At 43.1% G+C, this 14,527-nt stretch overlaps 1 pseudogene; it reads right to left on the reverse strand.

The window, feature by feature from the left end:
• Positions 1 to 13,294: 13,294 nt before the first annotated feature.
• LOC124797050 lies at positions 13,295 to 13,412 on the reverse strand (annotated as a pseudogene).
• Between the last annotated feature and the right edge of the window lie 1,115 nt (positions 13,413 to 14,527).

Genomic DNA, 14,527 nt, shown 5'->3' on the forward strand with positions numbered 1-14,527 from the left:
ATATGAAATGTCATTCACTAGGCAAATGGCGTCTCCAAAGGCAAAAAAATTTCTCAACTAGAAAGACAGTAGTCATAATCAGGTGTATAGACATAAAATACACTCCTGGAAATGGAAAAAAGAACACATTGACACCGTTGTGTCAGACCCACCATACTTGCTCCGGACACTGCGAGAGGGCTGTACAAGCAATGATCACACTCACGGCACAGCGGACACACCAGGAACCGCGGTGTTGGCCGTCGAATGGCGCTAGCTGCGCAGCATTTGTGCACCGCCGCCGTCAGTGTCAGCCAGTTTGCCGTGGCATACGGAGCTCCATCGCAGTCTTTAACACTGGTAGCATGCCGCGACAGCGTGGACGTGAACCGTATGTGCAGTTGACGGACTTTGAGCGAGGGCTTATAGTGGGCATGCGGGAGGCCGGGTGGACGTACCGCCGAATTGCTCAACACGTGGGGCGTGAGGTCTCCACAGTACATCGATGTTGTCGCCAGTGGTCGGCGGAAGGTGCACGTGCCCGTCGACCTGGCACCGGACCGCAGCGACGCACGGATGCACGCCAAGACCGTAGGATCCTACGCAGTGCCGCAGGGGACCGCACCGCCACTTCCCAGCAAATTAGGGACACTGTTGCTCCTGGGGTATCGGCGAGGACCATTCGCAACCGTCTTCATGAAGCTGGGCTACGGTCCCGCACACCGTTAGGCCGTCTTCCGCTCACGCCCCAACATCGTGCAGCCCGCCTCCAGTGGTGTCGCGACAGGCGTGATTGGAGGGACGAATGGAGACGTGTCGTCTTCAGCGATGAGAGTCGCTTCTGCCTTGGTGCCAATGATGGTCGTATGCGTGTTTGGCGCCGTGCAGGTGAGCGCCACAATCAGGACTGCATACGACCGAGGCACACAGGGCCAACACCCGGCATCATGGTGTGGGGAGCGATCTCCTACACTGGCCGTACACCACTGGTGATCGTCGAGGGGACACTGAATAGTGCACGGTACATCCAAACCGTCATCGAACCCACCGTTCTACCATTCCTAGACCGGCAAAGTAACTTGCTGTTCCAACAGGACAATGCACGTCCGCATGTATCCCGTGCCACCCAACGTGCTCTAGAAGGTGTAAGTCAACTACCCTGTCCAGCAAGATCTCCGGATCTGTCCCCCATTGAGCATGTTTGGGACTGGATGAAGCGTCGTCTCACGCGGTCTGCACGTCCAGCACGAACGCTGGTCCAACTGAGACGCCAGGTGGAAATGGCATGGCTAGCCGTTCCACAGGACTACATCCAGCATCTCTACGATCGTCTCCATGGGAGAATAGCAGCCTGCATTGCTGCGAAAGGTGGATATACACTGTACTAGTGCCGACATTGTGCATGCTCTGTTGCCTGTGTCTATGTGCCTGTGGTTCTGTCAGTGTGATCATGTGATGTATCTGACCCCAGGAATGTGTCAATAAAGTTTCCCCTTCCTGGGACAATGAATTCACGGTGTTCTTATTTCCATTTCCAGGAGTGTATTTCTCGTCATTTCATTAGTCATTTCAGTAAATGTCATAAATTAAGAGCTCCACAGTGTAATCATGTTTTCAAGTTTGGGCATGTCGTATTTGCGATGCTTTCTACAAAGAAATGTCAATACCGAGGATAATGACCCCTTTTTTTCTCCACCTAATGGCTTTCTTTTGTCAGACGACTACCTCTCAGCTAGGCGCCCAAAACGCAGTATGTCAAGGTCACTTACCTTTCTTACTGAAACATTTACGACAGCAGTTTCCGCTACAGTGGCAGTCTCATATAAAAATTTCACAAGTCGAGAATTTGCGTTACATATGTGTAGAGACAAAATCCTATCAATATAACAGTGTCCAAAAAATATTCGTCGGCATTGAGATACATTCTCGCATTTACACACATTTCATAACTCTTAAAGTACGATTCTTGGTTTCCAACATCCTTTTTCACAAGTCAGAGTCCCTAACCACTACTCATTATTCATTACCTTAGTACACATATACATATTCGTCACATTCTTCAATATTTCATCATTATAAATATGTAGCATAATCAAATTCCTCATATAGCATCAGCTTATTGATCATAAACATACCTCAGCAGCATAACACACATCGTCGTCGTAATAATGACATCATAACACCTCAGTCAAATCTCAAAATCGTCGTACCTTCCTCCAATAATTTCAAAACCTAAAAAAAAAAGCTCTGCTCATTTCAATAGTGTCATCTACCTCAAACGTACTTTAAAAATCATGGCCCCATACCAAATCCGACATTCGAAGCTCTCATAGTATCACAATGGTTCCAAAAAAAAAAAAAAAAAAAAAAAAAAGTTATCCAACTGTGTAATTACGTAAACATCTGTCACTGATGTAGTAAAAAAATGTTTGTTTCTCTGTTAAATAATCAGGCAGCTGTGTAATTCTGTGTTGGAGAAATATGGAACCGATGTGTAAAGTTGTATAAACAAATACCATATTAGCTAGGGCTCCTTGTGCTTGCCACACACATGGTATACAAAGTAAGCATGTACCCCCCTGAGGATTAATGTAATTATACACTCAGGTGTTACAGATTACAGCAATGGAATGAAATTTATCACAGAAAACTTTCTTTGTACTTCAAATATCTTTAAAAATAAATGTTTTAAGTACAAAATTAATCACTCAAATGCGTGTCCTGTAGCGCTAAATGTGCATCTTACTGTAAGATAATTCTGTGGAAGTGTCGTAATTATCGTCCTCCGAAAGCTAAGTTCTGCAGAAGCCAATGTACTTATGCTTTGCGTATAGATATCGTAGTTATTACGTACCTTACCGTGATCAAGACAGTACTATAATGTAACGTATTGTTGTGCTACGAAAAAGGCTGTCTCATTGTAGCTATACCACAAAAGTTACTACTAAAACATGCTTTACTTTCCAGAATAATACAGAAAAACTGTGCAGATATAAAACAGATACACCGCAAAAGCAATAATATAAAGTGTGTCACTCATTAGTAGCGTCGTGATATAATCTTGTACCTGTCAAATAAACTAACCACTGTGTCTTCTGATATCTCTCAGAAAGTACTTTAAATCCAGAATGTATTTTCAAGTAAACCAAATTGTTGCATGAAAATCTCATTAGCAGTACCGGTACATGTTCTAAGTATGTGAGCCTTATGGTCGTTACGTAATTGTGCCACTAACAAGCAAGAATGTACACACACAATAACACTGTGTCGTCTGTTCACTATATAATGGTTCAAATGGCTCTGAGCACTATGCGACTTAATTTCTGAGGTCATCAGTCGCCTAGAATTAGAACTAATTAAGCCTAACTAACCTAAGGACATCACACACATCCATGCCCGAGGCAGGATTCGAACCTGCGACCGTAGCGGTCGCTCGGTTCCAGACTGTAGCACCTAGAATCGCACGGCCACTCCGTGTTCACTATAACAATGCATTCGTAATTACTGTCTAAATATGTTCCCTACGTTATAGACTGGATAGTTTATTTTAAAACATAGTTACATGTTAACAGTTTCTAAGTGTGACAAAGGGTAACATGAGGTGAAAAATTTTATAGTAAAGACTAAATTAAAAAAACAGATTATCTCTCAATAAACGGTTTTACATGTGAAATGTAGTGTAATCCTTTACTCTTCCTAGTGCGCAGAGTTTCAACTTCAAAGCAATTATCATGTTGTATACGTCGGTAAAGAATACTGGAATTTTTCTCAATGTTAGCGTCTATGTTATTTTTCTCTGAGCCAGCCGTCGCACGTGGCTGCCTGCGGTGCGAGTCATTGTCTGTCTCTTTGTTGGTGGGTGTCGTTATTGGGATTAGGAGACCTAACTTCTACAAATTCACCTTGTCGAGAGGGCCCAACCCTGTTTGAATCTCGCCAGTTCTGATGAAATTCAGATCTGTCGTAATGATTATATCGTCTGTCGTCATGTCGGTAATTTATGTAATTAATTCCTTGTCGGTCACGTGGTGGTGGAGAACTTCTCCCTGAGTCGTAACTGTGCGGATGACCGTTGTGTCTGAAGTTATTCTGTCTCCCTTGATAATAATTGTTTTGGTTCCAATATTGTCTGTTTCTAAGGTTGTCTCTGTCTCATTCATTACTATGGAAATGCGATCTTTGTCTGTAATTATTACTACTCTGGCAACGGTTGTCATACGGGTGGTGTCTGTTTTGGTCACTATTTGCGTAGTAAGAATAGCCTTGTCGTGTCCAGTTATTATTTCTTTCATCGCAGAATTGTGACGGATGTGACCTGTAATTGTTGTGTTCCTGTTTTCGCGTTCCACGATTGTCAGCGTCAATTTCTAATTCTTGTACGAGTCCCTGAAAAGCTTCAATGTCGTCTTTGCAACGTCCTGCCAAAATAATGTGTCGTAAATGTTCAGGTAATTTGATTAAGCAAATGTGGATGAGTTCTGAGGGGCTGTATGGGTTTGACAGGTACTGATTTTTGTGCAACATGTCTTCAAAATATTTCACAAGACTGGAAAATTCAGATTGTTCGAAATGTTTCATGTTTCATCATGGAGCCGTGTCGAGGGTCTAAACCAGAGGCTCAGACGACTCTGCGACTATAATGGTTGCAAATTCATCGACCTCCGTTATTGGGTGGAGAACTGTAGGGCCCCCCTAGACAGGTCAGGCGTGCACTACACACCGGAAGCAGCTACTAGGGTAGCAGAGTACGTGTGGCGTGCACACGGGGGTTTTTTAGGCTAGAGGGACCCCCCCTTGGGCGAAACGATAAAATACCTGACGGCTTACCAGAGAGGACATTATCATCGTTGATAAAGAACGTCCGTCCTCAGAGACCAAAAACAGGAAAAGTCAACGTAATATTGGTAAACTGCAGGAGTATCCAGGGCAAGGTTCCTGAATTAGTATCTCTTATTGAAGGAAATAGTGCGCATATAGTATTAGGAACGGAAAGTTGGTTAAAACCGGAAGTGAACAGTAACGAAATCCTAGACACAGAATGGAATATATACCGCAAGGATAGGATAAACGCCAATGGTGGAGGAGTATTTATAGCAGTAAAAAATTCAATAATATCCAGTGAAGTTGTTAGCGAATGCGAATGTGAAATAATCTGGGTTAAGTTAAGTATCAAAGGTGGGTCAGATATGATAGTCGGATGCTTCTATAGACCACCTGCATCAGCAACCGTAGTAGTTGAGCGCCTCAGAGAGAACCTGCAGAACGTCGTGAAGAAGTTTCGTGATCATACTATTGTAATAGGGGGAGACTTCAATCTACCAGGTATAGAATGGGATAGTCACACAATCAGAACTGGAGCCAGGGACAGAGACTCTTGTGACATTATCCTGACTGCCTTGTCCGAGAATTACTTCGAGCAGATAGTTAGAGAACCAACTCGTGAAGCTAACGTTTTCGACCTCATAGCAACAAATAGACCGGAACTTTTCGACTCCGTGAATGTAGAAGAGGGTAGCAGTGATCATAAGTCAGTGGTTGCATCAATGACTACAAGTGTAATAAGAAATGCCAAGAAAGGAAGGAAAATATATTTGCTTAACAAGAGTGATAGGGCACAAATCGCAGAATATCTGAGTGACCACCATCAAACGTTCATTTCTGAGGAAGAGGATGTGGAACAAAAATGGAAAAAATTCAGAAACATCGTCCAGTACGCCTTAGATAAGTTCGTACCGACTAAGGTCCAAAGCGAGGGGAAAGATCCACCGTGGTATAACAATCATGTACGAAAGGTACTACGGAAACAAAGAAAGCTTCATCATAGGTTTAAGAGTAGTCGAATCATAGCTGATAAGGAAAAGCTGAACGAAGCGAAAAAGAGCGTAAAGAGAGCAATGAGAGAAGCATTCAACGAATTCGAACATAAAACATTGGCAAACAATCTAAACAAGAACCCTAAAAAGTTTTGGTCATATGTAAAATCGGTAAGCGGATCTAAATCCCCTATTCAGTCACTCGTTGACCACGATGGCACCGAAACAGAGGACGACCGAAGAAAGGCAGAAATACTGAATTCAGTGTTCCGAAACTGTTTCACTGCGGAAAATCGTAACACGGTCCCTGACTTCAGCTGCCGCACGGACGCCAAAATGGAAAATATTGAAATAAACGATATCGGAATTGAAAAACAACTGCTATCACTTAGTAGCGGAAAAGCATCCGGACCAGACGAGATACCCTTAAGATTCTACAGTGATTATGCTAAAGAACTTGCCCCCTTTCTATCAGCAATTTATCGTAGATCGCTGGAAGAACGTAAAGTACCTAGCGACTGCAAGAAAGCGCAGGTCGTTCCCATTTTCAAGAAGGGTCATAAATCAGATGAGAATAATTATAGGCCTATTTCGCTTACGTCAATCTGTTGTAGAATAATGGAACACGTTTTGTGTTCTCGTATTATGACGTTCTTAGATAATACAAATCTCCTTCATCATAACCAACATGGATTCCGCAAACAGAGATCATGTGAAACTCAGCTCGCCCTATTTGCCCAAGAAATTCACAGTGCCGTAGACACTGGCGAGCAGATTGATGCCGTATTCCTGGACTTCAGGAAGGCATTTGATACGGTTCCGCACTTACGTTTAGTGAAAAAAATACGAGCTTACGGAATATCGGACCAGGTTTGTGATTGGATTCAGGATTTCCTAGAAGAAAGAACACAACGTGTCATTCTTAACGGTTCAAAATCTGCAGATGTAGAGGTAATTTCGGGAGTACCGCAGGGAAGCGTGATAGGACCTTTATTGTTTACAATATACATAAATGACTTAGTTGACAACATCGGTAGCTCCGTGAGGCTATTTGCAGATGACACGGTTGTCTACAAGAAAGTAGCAACATCAGAAGACTCGTACGTACTCCAGGAGGACCTGCAGAGGATTAATGCATGGTGCGACAGCTGGCAGCTTTCCCTAAACGTAGATAAATGTAATATAATGCGCATACATAGGGGCAGAAATCCATTCCAGTATGATTATGCCATAGGTGGTAAATCATTGGAAGCGGTAACGACCGTAAAATACTTAGGAGTTACTATCCGGAGCGATCTGAAGTGGAATGATCACATAAAACAAATAGTGGGAAAAGCAGGCGCCAGGTTGAGATTCATAGGAAGAATTCTAAGAAAATGTGACTCATCGACGAAAGAAGTAGCTTACAAAACGCTTGTTCGTCCGATTCTTGAGTATTGCTCATCAGTATGGGACCCTTACCAGGTTGGATTAATAGAAGAGATAGACATGATCCAGCGAAAAGCAGCGCGATTCGTCATGGGGACATTTAGTCAGCGCGAGAGCGTTACGGAGATGCTGAACAAGCTCCAGTGGCGGACACTTCAAGAAAGGCGTTACGCAATACGGAGAGGTTTATTATCGAAATTACGAGAGAGCACATTCCGGGAAGAGATGGGCAACATATTACTACCGCCCACATATATCTCGCGTAATGATCACAACGTAAAGATCCGAGAAATTAGAGCAAATACGGAGACTTACAAGCAGTCGTTCTTCCCACGCACAATTCGTGAATGGAACAGGGAAGGGGGGATCAGATAGTGGTACAATAAGTACCCTCCGCCACACACCGTAAGGTGGCTCGCGGAGTATAGATGTAGATGTAGATGTAGATTATGATGCTATGTTTTACTCGGTCTTGTGTGGCTTGAGACCAATATGCTGCGAGGAAGGCATGATAAAATTCTCCTTCACTTTGACAATCGTGAATGACCGATCGCATTCTTTCAGCAGGTTCATACTCTAAGTAGCCACACATAAATTCTAATCTGTGCTCTAATGACCAGTTAGGAGGAAAACAATGAGAGAATTGATGAAGCCATGCTTGTGGATGAATGTCATTGCCAGAATTCTTAAATGTTTTGAATTTACGTGTAGTAAAGAACAGCTTATAGTCAAAATCATCGTGTCGGCGAGTCGCATGTCGGTCATTGTTACGTCGTTTCGGCGGTTCCATTTCAAAATTCGGTGCACCTTACCAATTTCTTTCATAATTTCCGAAATGCGCTGTGTTATTATTTAGTGGCAGTTCCGTATTTCTATGTCCCTCTTCTCGTATTGTAGCGTGAGTGTCCTCTAAAATATGTAATTCTTTTATTACCTGTGTCAACTCAACTGATCTTGTACTTCCCGGATTTCTCTTTGGTGTTGCGTATTAATTTGATTCTGATTTTGTTTGGACTTCCTAATTTGTTTGCACTCTTCTGTGTCATTAAAGATTACCGGTTTTGTGTCAGATTATCATCTACCTTCGTAGATAAATTAATTAGCTGATCCGAAAGTTCAACTACTAACTCTGATAATAAACTAATTGCCTCCATGTGTCTTTCTGAACCAATTTTCAGAGTATCTACTGTGTCCATTAAGTTTTCCTGAGTTTTTGCAAGTTGTGTAACCGAATCGGTAGATGCAACTGAGTCAATTTTAGCTTGCAAGGTGTCGTGATTTTCATGAACAGTAGCTTGCAGTTCCTTTATGGCTGCTTCGTGATTCTGTAATGCATTTTCATGACGCGAAAAATAGGTTGGAAATGCTCACAAATTTGTGTTTTTACGTCATTACAGACTTTTTGACATTTCGCTTCGATTTGATGTAACTCAGTAGTTAAATCTTCACGTGTTTGTTCAAGCGTGGTGTCTAACTTCAAGATTTTGTTCCATTGTGTCTAACTTTTGAAGCTTTTGCTGTGTTTGTCTCTGATTATGTTCCATTGTGTCTAACTTTTGAAATTTTGTTCCATTGTGTGTAACTGTTGCTGTGTTTGTCTCTGATTTTGTTTCATTTGCTGCATTAATTGCAATAATAAAGTATTAGTGTCTGGAATCTGTTCCTCTATGTTTTTCGGCAGTGCAATTGCACAGGCAACTTTCACATTTTGACGAGCAGAAATTGTGTCTTGACTTATTTGAGAAAAACGGTGAGGACCCAAAACCTGAGTCTATAGTATTTTCAATAATGTGTTCTGTCATTTCGGATTCCTGAGGCGAGCTGTTGCCGACCGATCGATCGATAATGCATCCCTTTTCACTACTTGTTTCACTGTCTACACCATTATTTGCCGCCCGCTCCATTTCCCTATGCACAATTACCAAATTACTAGTTTTAACATTAGTTAATTCATTACACGGTGGCGCTAACACACTGCTTTCGTCTTCACTGTCATTTCTCAGTTTACTTTGGAGCCTAGTATTACGTTTTTCCCACGCCATTATTGTCACAATATTTCACACGACAACACAGGAAAGCACAATTTGAAGAGCAAAATAAGAAAACACATTAACATAGCACTGAAAATAATATCTAGTTAATTGCAATTGCAGCTGCGAAATACTTGGTGCAAATCTACATGCGTGCCACAAATGTTTTACTGTACAACAATGAAAAACTACAACTACAAAGGAAATTCTCTCTATAATTATGCACTAGAAATAAACAAAAGCTACACTAATTACACAAACTACAAGAAAAAAACCAGAAGATTCCAGTGAGGTATCCTGGCAGGGTCGCCATATGAAACGTCCCCTTAGAAAAATTCTACAAGACTGTGCTTAAACTGACACACAATATTTTTAGCACAACGCAATATGACTTTCAAAAATCCCTACAAAAGAATGGCCCTGACTAACATTAACCTATACGTTTCACAAATCACTTACCTCACAAAAATCTTCGTTACTCGAAATACTGCAATACAGCGAGCGCCACTACTGCCAGCTAAATAAAAGATTTAAACTACTGAAGGCACTAACTACTGATAGGCATAGTTAGCAAATGAAAGATTTTGATAGAGAACAAACAATGTATTTAACTTAATAGTGTTCAAAAATGATAATATATATACAGTAGTTCATGACATCCATTGTTACAAATGTACTGTTTCTGATGGACACACGTCCAGATCATCCGCTCTCAAAAACGCGCCATCTCACTTCCCCACATCCACCACTGCTGGCGGCTCACCTCCAACTGCGCAATGCTACGCGCTGTTAACAGCCAACAGCCCAACACTGCAATTGCCAACATCAATGCAAACCAGCCACAGACTGCACACAGCACAGCCAGTGATTTTCATACAGAGCGCTACGTGGAGTTACCAATAAGAAAACCTAAATAGCCTACTTACAACAGTTACTAGTGAAAGTTATGTGCAAAACATTTTGCGACCGTTTTCTAATTAAGTGAGTGAAAGAGCACTAAGCTTCGCATTTGGCTTGGTTCAAACGGCTCTGAGGTCATCAGTCCCCTAGAACTTAGAACTAATTAAACCTAATTAACCTAAGGACATCACACACATCCATGCCCGAGGCAGGATTCGAACCTGCGACAATAGCGGTCGCGCGGTTCCAGACTAAAGCGCCTAGAACCGCTCGGCCACTCCGGCCGACCGCATTTTATCTACAGGATTCGGCAAGGGCTCATACGCCCAATGTTTATTTGCAAGCAATTCACGATATGTTCGATGAAAGCGTCATAGTAACAATATCTGGGTAGCTAGAAGTCCAGGTTTAATTCTGTGCGATTTTTATTTGTGGGTTGCACTGAAGGACAAAGTGTAAACAACAGATCCTCACATGATAGGGGAACTTAAGGATAATATCCTTGAATCAATTTTTTCAGTATCTCAGAGAGAATTACATCATGTAATTAGTAATTTGAGTAGATGTCAGACATGCGTGGAAAATAATAGCAGGCAGTTCCAGCATCTCCTTCCCAATTCTGTGCGATTTTTATTTGTGGGGTGTACTGAAGGACAAAGTGTACACAACAAATCCTCACATGATAGAGGAACTCAAGGATAATATCCTTGAATCAATTTATTCAATATCTCAGAGAGAATTACATCGTGTGGTTAGTAATTTCCTGAGTAGATGTCAGAGATACGTGGAAAATAATGGCAGGCAGTTGCAGCATCTCCTTGCCAATTTATTTGCTTAAATTTTAAGTGTAGTCATATCATAGCGAAGCTGTAGACGGGCGACAGGGAGTCTGATCGCCAGGCAACGGAGCGCTCGCTGCCCATCATCTACTGCGCCGCAGAGGCGGTCACCAGGTAAATGGAACAAGCTGTAAAAAGCGGCGCCCTTTCACGCCCACGCTTCTATGGTGTCCATTCAAAAAGATCTGTCACCTGTGCGTTGGTTAGTATCTAAAACGAATTCCGCCGAAAACGCAGCAATTTATTTGCCTGGTTTGTTATACTTTTGTAACTTTCAGAGAAGTGTCACGAGTGAGGAATTTTTAATAAAACCTACACATTTCTCTGGTTTCCATGTTAAAATTTGCTTCTCAGCGGAGTTTACACAGTGTCACATACTAACATGTGCAAATGAAATTGCGAGAGAATTCTGAAACAGTGGTTTATTAATTTTATTAAGTGAGCAACTGAGGAAAAGGTCAGCATCTTATGAAAAAGCACACCCCAGTACAAAATAAACGTGTAATGACTTCACCTATGTTGTTCCAAAATCCATAACATTTCTTCTTTCACCAGATATTGATTGTCCTCAAAAATTACTTTCTTTCATAGGAAGAGTCTGTAGTTAGAGGAATAACACGGTAGATAATGAAGTTTTGCGTAATAACCATATGACAAAATGCTCTCCCCTTTGTTCGGTATCATTTACCAAAATCTCAATTCGATATCTCAAACGGTTTATGAAATATGAGAAATGTAGTGGATATTTCACTCTGGCTTTATCGCTGGCCCAGTGCGATCACAAGTGAGTGCGCTACGTCAAATCAGTTTTCTCGCTGTTGGTTACAGATAGAGACCTCCACCCAAGTCTAAAGAAAAATTCAATATGTTACCTAAATTTCGTATGCAGCAACATATTATGTAATATGCAGCAGACGCAAAATCATAGCAACCCATATTTTTCATTGCGCAGTGTCTTGCTTTCACGTAAATATCACAATAAATATGCCCATTAACGAAATGATGGGCGTATCACATGAGCCTGACATATAAAGTTACAAGTAGAGCAAAAATTATTTTTTCGTTTGAGAAAGGTTGCAGGGCATACGCGTCGACTCTGTCATCACCGAGCCGGCCTGAGTGGCCGAGCGGTTCTAAGCGCTTCAGTCTGGAACCGCGCAACCGCTACGGTCGCAGGTTCGAATCCTGCCTCGGGCATGGATGTGTGTGATGTCTTTAGTGATGTGTTTAAGTAGTTCTAAGTTCTGGGGGACTGATGACCTCAGATGTTAAGTCCCATAGTGCTCAGAGCCATTTTTGTCATAACCGACGGGCTGAAAGGTGGCAAGCGCTCTTCTGGACAAACGAATGAAGTCGCCAAGCGCTTTGGGCGAAAACTGGTCACCGCGAAGCGGCAACCGCGTCCTGCGCGACCTATACTCCTGTCGTCGGGTGTGGGGAGCCACCGGGTACGACTTCAGGTCACAGCTTATAGTGATTGAGAGAACTCTGACGGTACAACGGTACGTTATGGACATCCTGCACCCTTATGTTTCCTCTCTTGCGACGGTATCGTGGTGCCATTTTCCAACCAGGCAACACTCGTCCACAGATGGAACTTGTCTTTATGAACTATCTGCTTGACGTTGAGGTACTCCAGTAGCCAGCAAGCTCCCCAGATCTGTCCCTGATAGACCATGCTCGGGCGTCACGTTCGGTCCAGTACCAATATCCACGACCAGTTTGTTGTGAGCGAGTTTGCCTCAAGATAGGATACCACTGCTTTATGGCACCCATCCCAACCAAATCAGTGCATTCATCCAAGCCAGACGGGCTACAACGTCATATAGATAAGCGGGCTCATACTGCTTCGTTCCTTGTAAATGTGATTCGATTTTGTGATCACTTTAACAATATTACGTACCCTCTCAATCCGTTGAGTTTCATTTCATTTCCTCCTCCCCGTATGGGCGTTTCCCTGTTTTGTCAGGCAGTGTAATTGGCGCCCAACATGGGGCTCTAAATAAAAATTCGTCAGTAGAAGCCACACCAAAAAAATATTCTGTGTACATACTGTACGAACTATGAGCGCAAGTTTTGCATAGTCACCTCTCCCTCCTCCTCCCGAACAGGCAATGAAGGCCCAACGGTACCGACCGGCCGCCTTGTTATGCTCAGCCCACAGGTGTCACTGGATGCGGATATGGAGGGGCATGTGGTCAGCACACAGCTCTCCCGGCCGTATGTCAGTTTCCGTGACCGGAGCCGCTACTTCTCAATCAAGTAGTTCCTCAGTTTGCCTCACAAGGGCTGAGTGCACCCTGCTTACCAACAGCGCTCTGCAGACCGGATGGTCACCCATCCAAGTGCTAGCCCAGCCCGACAGTGTTTAACTTCGGTGATCTGACGGGAACCGGCGTTACCACTGCGGCAAGGCCGTCGGCTATAGTCACCTCTAGTCCCCGTAAATTATGTGTCTCAAATTATTGCGCATCACTCTGTGCTTCAGTCATACTACGTCATATCGTCGCCTACATGTACAGTTGACATATATCAATGAAATTCGTTATTAGCAGCAGTTCCTAAACCATCTTAATTTCTGGGAGACGCGCTTCCCTTACCCAGTCCGTTCAGCCATCTCTGTCATGTATCCGATCTGACATCGCTTTTTCATATCTCTTGTCGACAGTCGACTTACTATTTTTCGTCTTCTTCAGCATTCGCCCAGGCTTGACAGGGCTCACTTATAACGTGGAATCAGCCATCCACTATCTGACAGTGTATTTACTTTTGTTCTGCGTCTGTAGTGTCTTCCCTTCCTGTCAGCTAAAAGTCAGTTACCCTAAGGAAAGAAAGTCGTGCACACCACTTGCTTGTCAATAATGAGCGCGTATGTAAGTTTATTCATTTCTCAACCGTTAGGTATAGTGTTCGTAAGGAGGTGACAGATGTCCATCCCATCCTAGCCAGACGAGTGTGGAAAGGCGTCTAAAAACCAAATCCGAGCAAACGGGTACTATGGACAAACGGTGGTTAATCAATCGTACAACTATAGATGCTATCCGGTCGCGGCTCAACTCCTTGTCACGCATCCCATTACTCTGTGCCTTAAGCCACACCAACAGTGTCGTATACTTACTGGTATGTACTTGATATCAGTTGCTAATCACGAAGATACGTAAGAATAGAATTCATTTCCTTGTTGTGTGGTAAGCAGAGATAGATATTGACAGTTGTGACAGCCGGTATTTGAAATAGCGACGACTTAAGCCTTCGTGATAGCTAATCGCTCTTCTGACATTGTAAAGTGAACACACTGCACCTTCAGCAGTCATAATGCACGTATCAGCGTGAAAGGATATAGCTTTCTCCGTGTGCAAAGGGACAGGGCGGCTGTTATTTTGAGCCGGCCGAAGTGGCCGTGCGGTTAAAGGCGCTGCAGTCTGGAACCGCAAGACTGCTACGGTCGCAGGTTCGAATCCTGCCTCGGGCATGGATGTTTGTGATGTCCTTAGGTTAGTTAGGTTTAACTGGTTCTAAGTTCTAGGGGACTAATGAC

Source organism: Schistocerca piceifrons, chromosome 4 (assembly GCF_021461385.2).
Source record: "Schistocerca piceifrons isolate TAMUIC-IGC-003096 chromosome 4, iqSchPice1.1, whole genome shotgun sequence".
Lineage (NCBI taxonomy): Eukaryota > Metazoa > Arthropoda > Insecta > Orthoptera > Acrididae > Schistocerca > Schistocerca piceifrons.